General features: G+C 40.9%; 1 protein-coding gene across 1 annotated transcript in view; it reads right to left on the minus strand.

The window, feature by feature from the left end:
* LOC144797934 (extracellular calcium-sensing receptor-like) overlaps window positions 1-19,067 on the minus strand; it is an 82,582-nt gene that overhangs the window by 15,455 nt on the left and 48,060 nt on the right. The window lies entirely within an intron of this gene.

Here is a 19,067-nt window from a genome sequence, read left to right on the forward strand (position 1 = left end):
ATCAGTTGGGATAGTTATTAGTGTCATTTGTGATCATGAACCTTAAGTTTCTGCATTGAAAAAAGTGGCAATATTGAAAAAAAGGGATGATGTGTCAAGTATATGCAATCGACAGGACTTTCTTGATACATTACTGTAATGAAGTTTTCACCACTAAAAATCTTTTGATAGCCTCCAAGAAGTTCAAAACATAATATTAGGCATGTTTGTGGCCTAAAGAAACATGACGCAAAGTATCCGATTTGTCCAAGTGCTATACGTTTATTTTTTTAAGATGATTCATGGCAATACACTAGCGTGCTTCCAAGACATAAACATCATTATGAGTAGCCCATGTGTTGAACGATATTAGTTGGATCCATTAAAATCTAACTCCTCTGGGTCCTATTTTATTGGTTGTAACAAATAACTCCTGTGTATGAGTTTGTTCCCAATAAAGGAACTTGACCTTCAGATTGGATGATTGCCAGACAAAAATGTGCATACCCTGGTAATTATCTCCCATTTGCCCCCATACATTTTGGCAGATTTATCTGGACAGACCTACTGGAAAGTGGTCAGTCTTGATGAAGGCCTAATTTAACTTTAACACTAAATCACTACATCAAGGGATATATATATATATATATATTCACTGAAAAAACCATAGGTTATAGACCATATATAGTTAGGAATTAGCATTTAAAAAACCTTATTTTACTCACACAAAACCATTGAAATTCCATATATAGTTAGTTGCACTAACTATATATCGCGCACCCGCAATCCACTGCTGATGATGTCACATATTACATCATTCATGACATGGTCAGTGACATCACTGATGACATCATCTAGTGTCTGTGTGTTTTTGTAAAGTTTAAATACGTTTTACATATTGAAGAATGACTGGATGTATGGAAGACTGAGTGTGTGTGTGGCTGACTGGGAGGTGTGTGACTCTGTGCATATCAATGTGTACTTGTATCAGTGATTGTATAAGAGAGTAAGTATGTGTTAGTATATGTGTGAAAAGTATGGTGTTCTGTGTTTAACTATAGATGAGGAAATCGAAGTGTGATTGATTCTTCACAGGACTGACTAGGTGTATGAGTGCATATGATAGTGTTGTAATAATGAGTGGCTGTATGTATGAGTGATTGTATGGGTGAATGAGTGAATGTGTGTGTAGACGTAGGAATCAGTGAGTGCGTATGTAGTAACTGGTATTGGTGTGTCATGATGTCATCAGTGATGTCATTTGAGATGTCATCAGTGATGTCATTTCAGATGTCATTAGTGATGTCATCAGTGATGTCACTGAAGTATGGTGTTCTGTGTTTAACTGTATAGATGAAGAAATGGAAGTGTGATTGATTCTTTACAGGACTGACTTGGTGTGTGAGTAACTCCATGGATGAGTGGCAGTGTGTGACTGTCTGCATAGGTGTATGAGTGCATATGATAGTGTTGTAATAATAAGTGACTGTATGTATGAGTGATTGTATGGGTGAATGAGTGAATGTGTGTGTAGACGTAGGAATCAGTGAGTGCGTATGTAGTAACTGGTATTGGTGTGTCATGATGTCATCAGTGATGTCATTTGAGATGTCATCAGTGATGTCATCAGTGATGTCATTTGAGATGTCATCAGTGATGTCATCAGTGATGTCACTGACCATGTCATGAATGATGTAATATGTGACATCATCAGCAGTGGATTGCGGGTGCGCGATATATAGTTAGTGCAACTAACTATATATGGAATTTCAATGGTTTTGTGTGAGTAAAATAAGGTTTTTTAAATGCTAATTCCTAACTATATATGGTCTATAACCTATGGTTTTTTCAGTGAATTTTCAAGGTTTTGTAAATGCTAATTCCTAACTATATATGGTCTATAACCTATGGTTTTTTCAGTGAATTTCAATGGTTTTTTAATAGCAAATATCATAAGCTGTCGAATGTCAAGTACGTGGTAAGTAAAAACATTTTCGTGTTTATGCACACTGATCTGCTTTGAATGCTGCCCCCCACCCCTCATTTCTATTAGGAGTACTCTCTCTTTGCAGATAGTGAAGGGTAGTTAACGCAGCCCTTTGCCCCCTTTGTAATCCGTCGTGCCTGCTTCTCTCTCCATTTGATTGATTGTTCTCTTTGGTTCATTCTCTATTTACAAACAAGCACAGAGTCAAAATACTCTGTTTAGTCTTTGCAGATAGCGAAAAACCGTGTAAAAAAACAAAAGGAATCGAGCAAAATCAGTAGGCCACTAATGGGATCTCTTTTTGACCTCGCTAAAATAGAAACATTAGGAACAACCTGTTGAAAATAGCAATGCGTATGTACATAAGCGGCGTTCATTTGTGTTCACAGTACCCCTTGTTGATTGTTTGAATCGAGCATTGAATTGTTCGAAGTTGGTTCTCTTAAGGATCTTCTCTGCCTGCAAACGAGGAAGAATAGGAATATTCTCTCTCCCTTTGCAGATAGTGAAGGGTAGGTAACGCAAGCCTTTAACACGTCGTACCTATTTCATTCCTCATTGATTGATTGATTGTCCGAACATTGACTGTTTGGGAATTAGTTCTTTTTGGAGGTATTCCCTGTTTGCAAATAAACGTAGGAAAATCTTTGCAAGTAGTGAAAGGGTACGTAATGCGGACCTTTCTCCCCCGTTGTAATCTGTCATGCCTATCTACTCCCCACTGATTGATGCACCTGTTTCACCCGGACCATTTACTAGACATACGTCATCTGGCCCGACCAGAGAGCACCCCTAGTGAAAAGGACATATGCAATAATAACGAAGTGATCACTGTATCCTGTTAACAGAAACTTTAGCATGAAACAACCTGGAAAGAAAAGAATAGGAAAACGAAAATCAGTAGGCCACTGATGAACATGAACTTTTATTAAACAACGAACAAAGAAACGATAACATAACGTAATGATAAAACCTATTAATGTCCTAGAAACAAGAAAACGTTAAAATATGCCAGTGGTGAGAGACCAGAAAAACAGTAAGAGAAACCAAATCACCCCTCGCTGTCCCACCGCCTGCCACGCCAAAAAAATCGATAGACTAGGGAAAATGCAAGTCAGTAGAACATCCGCCCCCACTCTGGAAACTTCCAAGGTGGGGCAGGGTTCCGGCTACGCCCAGCCGGGAGCAGCCCATATAAGGCAGGTCCTGCTGCCACGCCTCGGCCAGGAGATCCTAACGTAGGGTGTAGCCGGAGGAGAGGCCGAGACCAACGGGACCCGGCCAGGGGATTGCCTTTACAACGCTGAACAGTTGCAGGGGGGGGGAATGTCTCCTCGACCCTCCCCTCTCTCTCCCAGTCCGGCCGCGGTGGCCCTTGAGAGTTGCAGGTAGTCCCGCCACATGCTCTTCCGGTCCGGCCACCAACGGTCGGGGGGCCGAGGCCGACGGAATCCGGCTGCAGCCGATAAACCAAGAAACCCGTTCATGGGGCCAGAGCCAGGGGCGTCCGGCCGACATCTACCGGAAGCCCGGCCCGAAGACGGACGGGACACTTCTTCTTTCTTGTATAATTGCTGCAACAACCCTGGGGGGGGATGTCTTGCACATGCCTCCGACCCCCCCCCCTCGTCCTCATCGCCTGGTCCGGCCATAACAAATCTCAAGCGAGACGCCGTGGGGTGCACTGGGAGGGAGAGACGGTGCGAACAGGCCTCTCCCGCCTCCCCAGTGGAGGCTTCCCAGCTGCACCCTCAGCGCTCCAGGCGCCCGGAAAAGAGTTCTTCCACTGTGGCCATGCTGCAACGTCTCGCCCGGCAGGGTGGAGCCCGTCCGCTCATTTGACCCCGCGATCGCCAGTAGCTACCGAACTCTCAAAATGGCGGTCGACCTGGCAAGAGCGGGCCCAGCATAAAGAAATGGCCCGGTCACTGGTTGACTCCACCACCGTAGTCCTCCACGACCTTGAAGATTCTAGAGGAGCCGCGGGAGTCTCCGACCCCCGATGGGGAATGACTGCCATGATCACCCGTGGAGTGACGAAACTGTATCCGTGGGACGTCGGCGCCAGCCTCACTTTGAATTACTAGAATCCTGCAGACCTCACTTCCGGTGAAAGCACAGGGTGACCCGGTAGGAAAAATTGTTGCACCCCCTCCCCTTTTTGACTGATAGTTCAAACCACCGATCCTTTCCTTTGCCCTTTTAACGGAACTTTGGACTGCCTCCCCCTCTTTTACATTTTCTAGAGAAAACAAAACATTAACCACTACATTAGCATAGCAGTTGACACCAGAACTGTTTTCAAATTGAAAACCAACAACATCTTCAACAGAATCCTTTTTGTTTCTGCTGTGACCCTGCTCCAGCACAGGCATTGTCCCCAGCAGTAATTCTGCAATGCCGGTAAGAATAGCTGTGGTGCCTACTGGACTCACTCACCCCCGCGGCGCCCCACGCCGTTATTTGCTGGGCGGCAACTTGCTAGACATCACTTTCGTGCCATCTAGATTTCAGCGCGTTCTGCTGCCTTGGAACTATTCGCACAACAGACCGCTACTGACAAGAATATTTCATTATTGGTGCTGTCAATTTCAATAAATCTATTGGATAATTCAAAAGAAATTGCCACGGTCTCTTCGTTGTTTAAATGTTTTTACTGTTTTTGTTTTGTTGTATATATTTATATGTTATTAAAGTTTTATATTCCTACTACTTTGTTGGAGTGCTATATATTTTTTATGTGACACATAATTGTAAAAACTTTGATGTACAAAGAGTCATTCCTGGAATCTTCCGCTTCAGGCTCGGTCCCCTCCCCAATCACAATACAGGATAGTTTTCAGATAGTAGGAACACGTGTGGTGTGACGGATCTCATCGGGTGTGGGCCTTGATCTACTATAACTCCTTTGAAGAGGGGTGATTCTTTACAGCTGGGGCCATAAACTACATCTGCAGGGCTAGCTGATAGCCTAGGACCGGCCTGGACAATCGGACACAGAGGAAGAGGAGTGTCAGAGGGTGCGGTAGTGAATAGGGCGAAAGGGAGGTGTCGGGCGGGCACAGTGTGATTCTCAGGGAAGAGCAGCGCAGATGGGGGGAGGTTTATTGCCCATGCATAAGACAGAGAGCGGGGGTGACCAGTGCCTGGGGAAGATGCTTGCGAGGGTGAGGAGCCATGCTACGAATCGACAGCGTGCAGAGAGTGGGTCTGGTCAAGACATCTAAAATGGCTGCCGTGCACGACAAAAGTGTGGCATTTCAAAAAAGGCAAGATGGCGCAGACAATGTTTTTCAACACTTCCTCATTTCCTTCGAATCGAACGTTAACAGACGTTGGGGCATATTACCAAAGTTAAGCGATATTTATCGCTAACGATGCTTACCAACGAATTTTTTACCGCTAAGCATCGTCAGAAATTATCGAAGATAAACCTTGCTATTATCAAGGTTTATCACAAATGCGATAATAAACGGCCGCAATGCATGAATATCGCTAAAAACTCAGCGATATTCATGCATTACCGAGCTAATGCTCTTAGCCATGTTATCCACCTCGCATTGGATAACATGGCTAAGAACTGCTCAGGGCAGGTGTTACTTTTTGGAGATATTCGCGCTTAGCGCGAATATCTCCAAAAGTTGGTAATAGGAGATAGATATCTTGCATGTTGTAATGCAAGTTATTGTGGTATATGGAACTCATACCATAATCTCTCAGGAAAGCAGAAACTGATCCTTTTGGGACCGCCTAAAAAGGCCTAGGGGGTGAGGAGTACTCTACTTTGCCCCCTTTTCACGTTCCGAACTATTTTATTTTACTCTCTTCTGTAATTACACAAAATACCAGCGATAAGATGCATCGGAAACACACAGTGAGAGAAAGGAGGCCGGAGATGAAGAAGACATGTCAAATACACATTGGAGATAATATAGTGGCAGAAGGGAAGTAAATATGAGTAAACTTACCATGTAACATAAAAATGTTGCACTCTATACTATAAGTCTCATTTTATACTACAATCACTTCGCTACAACCTCATAAATTAAAAATAAAAATGAATAATGTCTCAAACAATTTTTGATTTCTAAATATAAATTTATTCTTCAGAATTTTCTAAATTTGAAAGAACTAGTAACATGTCCTCATCAGCAATGTCCTCATTAAAAGTCTCCAATGATGATTCTTGTAACTCTATGGTCTCCAAACACTCGATAAATTCGCCATCAAGAGATTGATCAAAAAAATCATTCAAGTCATCTCCTCCTTGTGACAATATTTCATTATTGGTGCTGTCAATTTCAATCAATGTAGTGGAATCATTCAAGTCATCTCCTCGTGACAATATTTCATTATTGGTGCTCTCAATTTCAATCAATGTAGTGGAATCATTCAAGTCATCTCCTCCTTGTGACAATATTTCATTATTGGTGCTGTCCATTTCAATCAATCTAATGGAATCATACAAGCCATCTCCTCCTTGTGACAATATTTCATTATTGGTGCTCTCAATTTCAATCAATGTAGTGGAATCATTCAAGTCATCTCCTTGTGACAATATTTCATTCTTGGTGCTGTCCATTTCAATCAATCTAATGGAATCATACAAGTCATGTCCTCCTTGTGACAATATTTCATTATTGGTGCTCTCAATTTCAATCAATGTGTTGGACAATTCAAAAGAAATTGCCACGGTCTCTTCATTGTGAGCCATTTTATTTTGAAATTGCTTGCTGTAAATTGCAGAAAAAAATAATCACTTTCATTTATCGTTTTTAGTAATACATAATATAAAACTAACTTTATCAAGTATTTAGTATAACAGAAGGACTGCAAATAAATAACAGAAAACATTTTTCAAATTATCTTCAAGTGTACAACATAGTTCCCCTTACAAATTAACAACTCACCTTTTTAAAAGTAGCAGAAGTGTTAGTACTGTGTAAATCAAACACCAGAAATTCACCACCAAAAATTCCTCACAAATGTACCTCAGACAGTAGTATCACAAAATGGCTGTGGTTTCCTCTCATTTGACATATATACATAACCAATTAACTTTCATCACACACAAATACAAAACCAAAGTAACATTTTAATTGGTTCTAAATTTCAACACTTTCAAATGTGTTTTCCCCATGCAATTTTCCATAGGACATTTACATACGTCTACAGCCTGAATGGCTGAACGGAATTACACCAAACTTGGCAAAATGGTACATCAAACCTAAGAGGTCAGGAAGGATCTACTATGCCCCCTTATGGTCATTTCCCCCTTCGCTTTGGCCTCCTCTTGTCTCTCAATCCTACCGAGAGACAAGATGGCGGCCGCTACGGACTGTTTGGAATGTTGACAGACGCCGGAGAACCAATCAGCTTCGCAAAGCTCCGTAACGCGAAAAGTACGCGAAGCGGAGCGCTGTTACAGATATATATCTTTTTTTGAACGTTAATTTCTCAAAATCCACTGGAGCACATATATTGAGACCTAGCAAAGGCACATCGGGCTACCAGTCCCTAATATTTTACCAAGTTTCGTGCAAATCCATTCAGCCGTTCGATTATTATTATTATTATTTTTTTTTGCCCCGCGGGGCCCTTTTAAAACCTCCACATCAAACCTAGGGGGTCAGCGAGGATCTACTATTCCCCCTTATGGTCATTTGCCCCTTCGCTTTCGCCTCCTCTTGTCTCTCGATCCTACCGAGAGACAAGATGGCGGCCGCTACGGACTGTTTGGAATGTTGACAGACGCCGGAGAACCAATCAGCTTCGCTTCACAAAGCTCCGTTGCGCGAAAAGTACGCGTCCTGGGACGCTGCCCGGTCCGCTGTTACAGATATATATCTTTTTTTAAACGTTAATTTCTCAAAATCCACTGGAGCACATATATTGAGACCTACAAAAGGCACATCGGGCTACCAGTCCCTACAATTTTGCCAAGTTTCGTGCAAATCCATTCAGCCGTTCGGGCTAAAAGTGAGGCCAACCGCCCTATGGAAAACTCAATGTTAAAAACACGTTTTGGGACCCCCCTTTTTTCTCGGCCCCCCCTGGACCAACTCCCCCCAAATTTCCAGTGGCTGCTCAGAAACAAAATGTTCCATTTTCCAGAAAATTTCAGCCAATTCCGTCCACAAACGCCAAAGTTATTAGACATAGAATTTTCAAAAAACCCATAGAGAAAAAATCCTAACTATATATACCTACTGGCGACCGCCAGTAGGTAATATATATATATATATATATATATATATATATATATATATTCACTGAAAAAACATAGGTTTCAGCCACGTTATAGTTAGGAATTAGCATTTAAAAAACCTTTGAAATTCACTGAAAAAACCATAGGTTTCACACACGTTATATTTAGGAATTAGTATTTATCCCATGATTTAGGTTCCTGCTCCTCTCCCCTTCTGCTGCGACCCGCCTCTACTCTGGTCATAGTTAGTTATTTTAGTCTGAAGCGCCAGGATACCCGTAGGGTGACAGTACGTGCTATATAAAAGCTGAAATCAATCAACCAATCAAGAAACCAACTAATATCCCATATTGATACTTATGTAGCTACTCACCAACCCATGCAGCCACTTATAGACAAAGTGAGACACAAATACAGATATTTACATATTTAAACATTTCTTGCTAATACATGTATTCTCTAATTTACACTTAATAAGTCAGTTTTGTAATCATTCTTAGAAAAAAACAATCCATTTACACACTTATTTACCCTTTTATTCTTCCATTGACCTTTAGATACTAATGTATAACAAATATTTATTTTTCAGAAAGACGCACAATTACTGGATGATGTCATTAGTGATGTCATTTGAGATGTCATCAGTGATGTCATGAGTGATGTCACTGACCATGTCATGATTGATGTAATATGTGAGGTCATCAGCAGTGCATTGCGGGCGCGCGAGTTATAGTTAGCTGAACTAACTATAACGGGGAAATTTCAAAGGTTTTGTATGAGTGACATGTCCAGCTAACTATAACATGTGTGAAACCTATGGTTTTTCCAGTGAATTTCCAAGGTTTTTTAAATGCTAATTCCTAACTATAACGTGTGTGAAACCTATGTTTTTTTCTGTGAATTTCAAAGGTTTTTTAAATGCTAATTCCTAACTATAACGTGGCTGAAACCTATGTTTTTTTCAGTGAGTTTGCAAGGTTTTTTAAATGTTAATTCTTAATTATATTGTGTGTGAAACCTATATTTTTTTCAGTGAATATACATATATATGCACTGGAAAACTAAACACCCACTTCCCTTACGAAGAAGTGGAAAGTTTGCATGTCTGCAGCCTTTCTTATTTTCCACATTATTCATCTTCCGCTCAATCAACACATCATCCACACATACACAAACCTACTTGCTGCCTTTCTTGGCTGGGGTTATCAATTATTCTTCTTTAATTCAAATTCAAAGTGCAGGCCCTTTATTCAGCCTTCTTGGTAACTACTACCCATGAATGGCAGTGGGTAATTTGCACACTTGAGTCCTTTCTTGCATCCTTTCTACCACACACTGTGTGTACTTTGTGCACTAGCTTGCTTCCTTAGATGTGGTACTCATTTCTCTTGCTCCCACTGCGGAATCCAACACCCTATCTGTGTAATGAGCTGGACATCCAAAGATCCACTTCACTGACAAGGCAGTGGGTAGTTTGCGTGTCTCCAGCCTTTTTTATTTTTCACCATTTTCATCTTCCACTCAATCAACACATTATCCACCCATACACACAACTAATGGCTGCATTTCTTAGCTGTGATTATCAACTATTCTTCTATTTCATATTCCTATTGAAAGTGCAGGCCTTTATCAAGCCTTTTTATTGTAACAACTACCCCGGCCGAAGGCACAGTGAAATTTGCACACTTGCTCCCTTTATTGGCTGGGGTTATCAATTATTCTTTAATTTCATAATCTGATTCAAACTCAAAGCCCTTTATCGAGCCTTTTTGTTGTAACTACTGTTGCAGGGATCCTGCTCCTACACAGAACTGTGCATAAAGACTTAGGACCTCAGTGAATTACGGTGTTCCAAAACCCACCTTAGTACCCAAACCCCCTAACAGACTAACAATCAGTGACTCATTGGTTCTTCATCCTATAGTAAAAACACCAATGACTAGTCAACCCAGAACATGCGACTTAGATTACCTCAAGTAAGGTGGATAACAAGAGCACTCTTTCGTTATAGTCTTACACCAGTCCAAAACAAGGAGTAAATAAAGACACGTGCAAGTTTGAAATGTTTATTTCTAACGCGGTAATCTCATGCACAGTACCTTAGATAATACAAGAAAACATATTATCAGAAACAAGGTTGTCAGCATTGTTACTATTCCATAAAATACAAAGGGAGAAAGCATCTTATAATGCTAAAGGGAAACAGATTTAAATTATACCTAGATTTCACCCTCCATACCTAGCACGTTAGTTTATAACATGGGCGGACCCATACCTCTTGTACTCAGCAGTAGTGGATCACATTGAGTTCTGCTCAAACTGTCAGAATATGAATGTTCTCCAACTGTGTGTAATCATGCCTGCACAGTGCATTATTGAACGCGCCAGTATCAGAGGTGGCCACAGCTGCATATGTGTTATGGCTCGGTGCTACCATGGCACAAGATGGCTGCCAACACTTCCTGATTTGGAGTGTTGACAGACAGTTGACATCCAATCAGAAGGCAGCTAGTGCTCGTAATTGTAAAGATTTCCGTACGCGTGCAGTACTTAGTCTCTAGATATCACTATGATTTTACTTTTGATTTCCTCAGGAACTACTGAACGAATTTACAACATTTAACAAAACTCACAATCTGCGAACTGAACTCTACCTCTCTGCCAAATTTGGTGTAATTCCGTTCAGCCGTTCGGGCTGCAGCCCTGGCTAAAGGTCCCTATGGAAAATTGCATTGGGAAAACATGTTTTGGGACCCCCCTTATTTCTCTGCCACCACTTAACGAATCACTCCCAAACTTTAAGGGAAGGAGCGGACTAGAGCAGGCCCTTTTCTTGGAGAAATTTACAAAGATTCGTCCACCAGTGGCAAAGTTATTCCAAATAGAATGTTGTGGATTTTCTATGGAAAGTAGGTCCTAACTATAACTACCTACTGCCGACCGCCAGTAATATATATATAGATGACCTACTGGCGGTCACCAGAAGGTAGTTATCGTTATGACCTTGTTTTTATTCAAAAAGCTTTTTTTCTTTTGCCAATATCTTTGGCGCCGTTTGAACAAGCTCAGGTCACCTCCTGTCTTGAGAGTTTCGGGGTGATTCGTTAAGTGGGGGCCGAGAAAAAAGGGGGTCCCAAAACGCATTTTCTCCATGCTAATTTCCCTAGGAAACTGTTGACACAGCTATAGCCCGAACTGCTGAACAGAATTACAGCAAGTTTGTCAGAAAGGTAGCTCTTGGTCCAGAGTGCACTCTTTTAGTTAAATGGTGTAAATCCGCTCAGTAGTTCCTAAGAAATCATATATTTACAAATATTAGTATCTGGTGGCCGCAAAGGCTCCACAAACCTTGCCGATCTCAAGCCTGACTGGCTTGCAACAGTTCCAACCAAGAAGTGTTTGCAGACATCTTGTGACTCAGTTCAACTGAGTCACAAGAATAAAGGTGAAAAATCAAGAAAAGAGGTCTGGGTAGAAACACTCTGACCCCATAGGCCTGCTCAGGGGGCCCCACAAGGACCTAGAGCGCTAAAAAAATCAGTTTTTTAAAATAATGCATTTGGCAGAATATGCGTAGGGCTGAAAATCCTGCCAACGTTTTTTTTTTTTTAAATGAAGCGCGGTCTCCTGTGCTTCTCTTTCTTGAAGCCCCCGGGTGGGCCAGGTCCCTGGGGCAATGTTTAATCATGATGCGGGGGCCCTGTGTGGACAGGCACCTCCCTGGGGCTTTAAAAAAAAAAGTATGGGGGCTCCTGCCCCCACATGCTGCCCCGGGGGCCACCACCTCGCCGGGCCATACATTAATTCAGTGCCGGGGTCCTTTGCGGACCCCGGCTCCGAGGACCACCAACTCCCCAGGGCTTTAAACCTATTGTGAGTAGCCGCACGGCCCCCCTCCAGAAGCCCTCCTTGGCCCTGGGGACTGCCAGCCCCCCACTGCCGGCTCCAGTTATGTCCCGGGTGCACACCCAGGACATTGCAGTTTGCTATGGCATGGTGGGAGCACTGCTCCCACCATGCCATAGCAAACTCAACTTCGCTTCATGGAAGCGAGAGCAGGAAAGATTTGCTTTTGGCCAAAGGGAGCTGCATGTTTGCGGCTCCCTTTGCCCAGAAGCAATGCTGGCTCCCGGAGGAGGTGACGAGCCAGCAGGGACTGTGGGGGTATTTGAGCTCTCCCCACGGTCCCCAATGTCATGGCCAGGCCCCAGAGAGGGGGTCCCCGGGGCCACAAATGACCCAGGTAGGGGGGGCGCGCAGGCCCCCCTATTCTTTTTCTTTTTTTAAAGGATTGGCCAAGCCCTGGAGATGGGGTCCCTGGTGTCAAAACTGGACTGGGAGGAGGGGGGCAAGCAGCCCCCCTCCCTTATTTTTTTAATTGTTTTTTTTTAAAGGGCAGATATTGGGCACTGGTAGTGGGGGGCAGTAATTATTTATTTTTTTCTCTCATGGTAGGATTCGCAACCCTATCACGGCTCTCAGTGCGGCACCCCCCCATGTAATGTTGCGGTAGATTCACGGATCCATCTTAAATAAAAAAAATTATAGTATATAGTTCAGAATGTAGTGTTGTGAACTTTTTTTTTATAGAGCTAGTGAGATTGAAGATATCAATCACAACATTTAAAATAAAAGTTACATTTGAAAAGTGTATTGTGTTGTAGTACATTGAATTTGTGCTTTTGTTTTGCAAATTTGCTATAGCTTTATAAATCTGGAAAATATTTAAAAAGAGTATATATGTTGAAAACAAATAAGATTCAACGTTACATTATATGGTGGCTCTAAAAAGAGCTCATTATGACTTTCGTTGGAGCTACATGTAAGTGCGGATGCATAGCTTAAGGTTGTTGAGAAACACTCTATTTGCTTCATCTGTGAAATGAACTCCATCACTTCTGTAGATATAAAGCATATCAAAACATAGATTGTTGTTATAGATGAAGCCCATCCTATGGTCTCTGAGGTTAGCAGAAAGAGCTTTATTGACATTCTTTCTAGCTCTTTTTAATATGTGGACAGAATTGATTTGACCACTTCCATTTCTGTCTTTGGCATATATTAGAGTATACAAAGACAGTTTGAGGCAAAAGCAACATCAATTGTGCAAAGGAATCCTTCATTAGGATTTCCAGCCCTACTCCAGTCAATGTGCCTAGGTCATTGCCACCATAATGCACAATCATGAGGTCAGGTTGTAGATGCAAAAAGGTTTTACCAAAGAAAACATAGCAGTGCCATACAATCCATACTGTAAGCGTTTTCAAGGGATGTCTGCAAGGAATGAAAAGATGTATGTAGCTGAGGTAGTCAGTTGGTAGAATGAGAGGTTTCTAAAGTGGTGGCGAACATGCTGTTTTTGAGAAAAACGATAACTGATTGGCTGTTCATCAACATTGTCCACTCAAAAATAGGATGCATGTTACTTTGAAGAAGCATGTTTTTGATCGGTTATTAAAAAAAGTTTGAAAAGTACAGTAGATAGGATAAGGTAATATTTTGCAAAAGTCAACCACACCTGCTATTTGCATCTGTAAGCTTGTGTGCTGAATTTGAAACAGTGCCGCAGTCCACACCTACTTATACCATTCATACTGAGCTGGGGGGGAGGCACGTTTCTGATATAATAAAAATAGCCCCTCTAACCTGTTGGTTGAAGACCTGGCTAGACCAGGAAATTTCCCTGAACCACATCATCTTGAAAGATTGTCTCCTGCTGGAAAATGTTAACAAAATCCCTTGGCTGACATATATCAAAACCAGTCTGCATAAAAGAGGGCGACCCGAGCTCTTCTCTTCCCCTGAGTCCATTACATCTAAGGACATCTTATTAACTAAAAATGCTATGCTGCAGTTGTTGTCATTAGAGAGAGAGGAGGTAGAATTAAGGAAACCTACTGTTAGAGCTAATCTTATCTTAGTTAATTCACCTGGACCCAAATTCTATCTCACCTTGGTTAACTGTCCCTACCATAGGCATCTTTTAACTCATTTTCGTTTTAATTTGATTCATCTGACCTTAGGCTGCTTCCCTAAATGGTGTAAACCGGAAAAGGCTAGTCCATGTAACTGTGACAATTTTCCACACAGGACACAACACATTTTTTAATGTTCTGTGAATACTATGCGGATATCAGGAAGAAGTTTCTGCTTCCTATACTGAGGGAGGCAGGGTTTCTACAAGTAAAGCCATCTCTCCTGTACTTACAATTAATAAATACCCACCGTATAATTTTCCATGTTACTAGCTTTTTAGTAGCCGCTGTCCGGATCAGGAATAAGATTAATTGCGTCCCAATGAACCTGGTTGATCCTAATTAGTATGAAATTATTTTAGATATCTAAAGAGATGTAGCAATGTAAACCAAAATAGCAGATTGCCTTTTTTATTCTCATTTTATCACATTTTTAAATGGCCACATATTTGTCATATCTTTGTATAACATTGCTGTATATTTTGTATAATATTGTTGTATATATTGTGTATTATATTTTTAATTGTACCGATGTCTTTTTATGATATTGATTTATTGAATAAAAGTATTTGACTGACTGAATAACTGAAAATAGGGTGAACTTGCGAACTTCTGGTACAGCTGCATGTTGTAAAAAGTGTTACTATGGAAATTAGGATTAAACAGAATGGGGAAGGGTTCAATTTTAACTGTGGTTTTAAAATGTGAAATGGTAACATATATGAATGATATGCTACTGAATTAAGTTTTTCCCCAAATCACTAGTATGTTTAAAAGTAGTCTGTTGTTAAAAAAAAATACTCGTATTATTGAAAATAGGTTTTTGAACTCGCGTAAGGGTTAGCAGCTCCATCGCGACGCTACACTGCGACACTGCAGTGGAGTCGCGACTCAAGTAAATTACAAAACCAGTTTGGGCACTTTTGGAGACTGTTAGAAAGGGTTAATATGCCTAAAATATAGAAATGTGTTTCAGAATTTGAAATAGTGAAGGAAGCATTTTGATTTGTTACTTACATTTATTTGTGTGCAGAAAGAGAGGGAAAGTTTGTCATTACTGATTTTACCTTGTTGAGAGTGGTGCATTATATTTAATTTGTGTGAAAAAGAAAATCTTTTATGAGTTTCTGATATTTCATATTCTTCAATACTATTAGATTAGTGAGTTACAAATTTGTAAGGTGTGTTATGCATTGTGTAGTAGTGCGTCACTTTTTGTAGTGATATTTTCAACTTTGAAAAGCAATATTTTTAAAGTTTGGAAATTATTAGAGAAGTGTGATGTTTGTAATTTATTACAAAACATACAAATGTGTATTGTTAGTTTGTTTTATTGTACTGAAATGAAGATTGAGATAAGTTGCACATAGTAATATGCTTTACTGGATGGATTAGTGATTATGGTACTTCGTGTGAGTCTTTGAAAGGCTATAGTTGGAGTTCGCCATATAAATTTAGCTATCTGCTTGAAATGAGAAGTGAAGTCTGTCAAGTTTAAAGGACTGCATGGTCTTGTGACTGAGGTATGTCTCTACTTGTACATGTATATTCACATGTGTTATGCATGTGATGATGCTGGACATATAAAACACATGTATAGATCTAATTGTATGTTTCTTTTATATATAATGCCAGTAGTAAAAGGTATAAAAACATGCATGCATGCTTTCAGGAATATGGTGAGACTTACAATAATGACATGCAAAGGGTTGCTGTTTTATATTTGACTAGGCCCAAAACTCTGAGTAGTTACTGAATACTGACGCTGCAGCACAAAAGTGAGGTTTAAGACATGTTGGCAAAGGGATTAGTGATTAGGTAACTTTGTATGAGTGTGTAGAAAGGTACACTTCAAGTATGCCGTATAAATATAGCTGTCTGATTGAAATGGGAAGTGCAGTCTGTCAAGTTTAAAGGACTGCATGGTCTTGTGACGGAGGTATGTCTCTACTTGTACACGTATTTTTCACACGTGTAATGCACCTGAAGATGCTAGACGTGTGAAACACAGATATACAACTATTTGTCGATTTCTTTTATGTATGATGTCACTAGCTAAAGGTACATACACATGCATCCATGCTCTCACAAACATGGTGAGACTTACAACAGTAACATAGGAAGGTTTGCTATTTTATATTCAGCTAGGCCCAACATTCAGAGCAGTCGGAGAATAGTGAAGCTGCAACAGAACATTGAGGTGTAAGATATGTTGGTGGATGGATTAGTGATTATGGTACTTCGTATGACTCTCCTGAAAGTTATAGTTGAAGTATGCCAGATAAATGTAGGTGTCTGCTTGAAATGGGAAATGCAGTCTGTCACGTTTACAGGACTGCAAGGTCTTGAGACTTAGGTATGTCTCTAATTGTACATGTATTTTCACATGTGTTATGCATCTGAAGATGCTAGATGTATGAAACACAGGTACGTATCTATTTGTATGTTTCTTTTATATATAATTTCACTAGTTAAAGATACAGATGCATGCATGCTTTCAGGAATATGATGAGACATACAACATTGACATGCAACCATTTGTTGCTGTTTTATATTTGACTAGACCTAACATTCTGAGTAGTTGCTGAATAGTGAAGCTGCATGAGAAAAGTGAGGTTTAAGACATGTTGGTAGAGGGATTAGTGATTTGACTACTTCGTATGAGTTTGTGGCAAGGTATAGTTGAAGTATGCCGTATAAATGTAGGTGTCTGCTTGAAATGGTAAGTGCAGTCTGTCAAGTTTAAAGGACTGCATGGACTTGTAACTGAGGTATGTCTCTACTTGTACATGTTTTTCACATGTGTTATGCATGTGAAGATGCTGGATGTGTGACATCAGCATACAACTATTTGTCTGTTTCTTTTATGTATGATGCTACTAGCAAAAGACACAGACACATGCATGCATGCTTCTAGGAACATGGTGAGTATTACAACAGTAACATTGGAAGGATTGCAGATTTAAATTTGGTAGCAGTAACATTCTGAGCAGACAGTGAAAAATGAAGATGCAGCAGAAATGTAAGCTTTAAAACATGATAGAAAAGATTTTAGTGATTAGGGTACTTTGCATGAGTTTCTGGTAAGGTGTAGTTGAAGTACGCCGTATAAATGGAGGTGTCTGCTTGAAATGGGAAGTGCAGTCTGTCAAGTTTAAAGTACTGCATGGTCTTGTGACTGAGGTATGTCTCTGCTTGTACATGTATTTTCAAACGTGTCATACATCTGAAGATGCTGGGTGTGTGAAACACAGGTATACATCTATTTGTATGTTTGTTTTATGTATAACACCAACAGCAAAAGGTACAGAAACATGCATGCATGCTTTCAGGAACATCGTGAGACTTTTAACAGTAAAATTGGAGGGATTGCTGTTTTATATTTGGCTAGGCCCAACATTCAGAGTAGTTGGTGAATAGTGAAGCTGCAAGACAAAAGTGAGGTTTAACCCCTTCCATGCTGATGACGAGCTCAGCTCGTCTTCAGCGTTACCTACCGTGTGCTGATGACGAGCTCAGCTCGTCATGTAACGCGGTAATTCGCAAATTGCCGCATACAGCGGGAAAAACGGACGCACGCATGCGGCTAAGACATCTTGGTAGATGGATTAGTGATTAGCCTATTTCATATGAGTCTGTAGAAAGGTACACTTGAAGTATGCCGTATAATTATAGGTGTCTGCTTGAAATCAGAAGTACAGTCTGTCAAGTTTAAAGAACTTCATGGTCTTGAGACTGAGTATATCTCTACTTGTAAATGTATTTTCACACTCGTTATGCATGTGAAGATGGTAGACATGTGAAACACAGGTATACATCTATTTGTATATTTCTTTTATGCATGATGCCACTAGCAAAAGGTTCAGACACATGGATGCATGCTTTCAGGAATATGGTGAGACTTACAACAGTAACCTGGGAAGGAATGCTGTTTTATATTTGGCTAAGCCCAACATTCTGAGCAGTCGGTGAGTAATAAAGGTGCAGCACAAAAGTGAGGTTTTAAAGATGTTAGCAGAGGGATTAGTGATTATGGTACTTTGTACGAATCTGTGGAAAGGTGTACTTGAAGTAGGGTCTATAAATGTAGACCTCTGTTTGATATGGCAACTGCACTAAGTCAAGTTTAAAGATCTGTGTGCTCTTGTGTGTAGGAGAGTAGGGTCTGCTATCCTATGGCCACCCCAAATGTTTGCTTTTTGCTTCACTGGTTTATGACTTAATGTGGCTGTGGGCCTGCTAATCAGACCCACAGCCTGCTGTTCTCTCTCTAAATTAATGCCAATGCACACTAGGTGCATTACGAATTTTAACTGGTTCACCTTATTGGCCCCTGTAACAGTGTACCCCAGGTACCCAGGGCATAGGTGTTTCCAAGGCCTACCAGGGGCTGCAGCATGTATTATGCCACCCCTGGCCTGGCCTCCATATTTGACACAACTGGCTGATCACTCAGCTGGGGTAAGTCGGTGTAATCACCCCTTACTTAGGTATAGTATGTCTATATCTAACTTAAACTGGACACATATGTTCCTATCAGCCACTCCTATGGAAGGCCTCATCAATCCTGGAGGCAGAGTGCTTGGAAATATGTGAGATGGTGCTCTAGCATGAGCTGAGCCTGTCTGCAGCTTTCAGAACCACGTCCTTCAGCTGTTCCATGATACTGCCATACCATATACACTTAAGTGCATTATGAACCTCGCGGTTAAATGCTATCTTTGGTTTGGCTTTATAAAAACATGTCGAGTAAGGTGTCATACGAATTGGAATACTACCCCCTCGTCAGTTCTGGCGACGGGGGTAGCATTCCACCCTTCTAGAGGGACACGACATGTACATAACCTGAAACCCGGGTAAAGTTAAACATTAGCCTCAGCATCACAAAATGGATGCTGCCACCACAGACACAAGTCTG

Source organism: Lissotriton helveticus, chromosome 12, assembly GCF_964261635.1.
Source record: "Lissotriton helveticus chromosome 12, aLisHel1.1, whole genome shotgun sequence".
Lineage (NCBI taxonomy): Eukaryota > Metazoa > Chordata > Amphibia > Caudata > Salamandridae > Lissotriton > Lissotriton helveticus.